This window comes from Aplidium turbinatum, chromosome 15 (assembly GCF_918807975.1).
Source record: "Aplidium turbinatum chromosome 15, kaAplTurb1.1, whole genome shotgun sequence".
In the NCBI taxonomy this organism is placed as follows: Eukaryota; Metazoa; Chordata; class Ascidiacea; order Aplousobranchia; family Polyclinidae; genus Aplidium; species Aplidium turbinatum.
This window is the reverse complement of record NC_137486.1, coordinates 4,417,426-4,418,657: the sequence shown is the minus strand read 5'-3', so window position 1 is coordinate 4,418,657 and position 1,232 is coordinate 4,417,426. Positions and strand designations below refer to the sequence as shown.

The 1,232-nt window shown below is 38.8% G+C and overlaps 1 non-coding gene across 1 annotated transcript; it reads left to right on the top strand.

The window, feature by feature from the left end:
* The first annotated feature begins 1,159 nt into the window (after positions 1–1,159).
* Positions 1,160–1,232, top strand: Trnar-ccu (transfer RNA arginine (anticodon CCU)). The gene has a single exon. It is a non-coding gene; the product is annotated as a tRNA-Arg (tRNA).

The following is a 1,232-nucleotide window of genomic DNA, read 5'->3' as shown; positions in this document are numbered from 1 at the left end:
ATTTGTCTTATTTCGGAAAATTCCAAAAAAATTTATATTGAAATCTTGCAAGGTTGTTTAATTGGTCCATTATGACGTCAGCAAGATAGTCGGATAGTGAGAGTCCCAGTACGACGGTTGGGCTCTGGTTCGACACCGCCCAAAAACAAGCTAATATCTTCTGAAAAGAACGCATTATGACAAGCCTGAAGGTGGTCACGAAGATTGGCTTCTTTTTTTTCCTGTCCACTTAATCTGAATCTTCCATCACGAGGGGAGAGTGACAATACGACAAAAACATTGACACATTTTCAAAAAGTATTTCTTGCCTGATTCAGGCGCAAGCCTGGTAGTTGAAAAGAAAATTTACAGATTGAAGAAAGCCTTTGAATTGACGATTTATCTCTTTCAAAATCGGCATATGTTTTCCTTTCGAAAAGAAAATTTTTGCAATGTTGCTGTAGTTAGGCTATCTTTGTTTCAAACAGACCTGTTGGCCTTTTCGCTTTACATGCTCGAAACTACTGCAATCTGATGGCAAATAAGCTAAATGGTTATTTATTATAGACCACTGCAGCATACAACTTTGACTTTACGCCAGGTGTGCCATCAGTTCAATAGCCTTTTAGCGATGTATAGCGGGCTGTTGAAAAAGTATATTTGAACACATGATGGCGCAAAAGGCAGTTGTGGAACTTTTCAACACAACAATTTCAATGATATGGAAATGGAGTGTGCATATATAATTCTGATTATTTGTTTATTCTTAGTTCTTAACTGCAAAAAGGAAAACAAAAACCATACGATCATCCCTTGTATTGTGAGAATGCCCATCTAATGACAATCACACGTAAAGTGTTCCAGCAGAAAAAATTGTGTAAAAACATCAGTAGCCTACTTATCACAACGTGCCAAAGGAACATAGAACAACGTTTTCATGGCACAGACATTTAATGTGATCAATTTTGTGCTATTTTCATCAGCTTATGTACAGAAGACCTTTAGGCAATGATGCAATCAGGTTACGTCACGTGACTGAAGACGTCACTAGGGAAAAACGTATTATCGGGATTGGAACCTCTTGTTCGATGTATTGATTGGATTCATAAAATATTAAGCACTCTTTGCGTCTCAAGCAACATGTAGAATATCTATTCACTGTATCATTCGTTTTTCCTGTGCTCCTGTGGCCTAAAGGAGAAGGCGCCGGTCTCCTAAACCGGAGATTGCGGGTTCGAGTCCCGCCAGGAGCC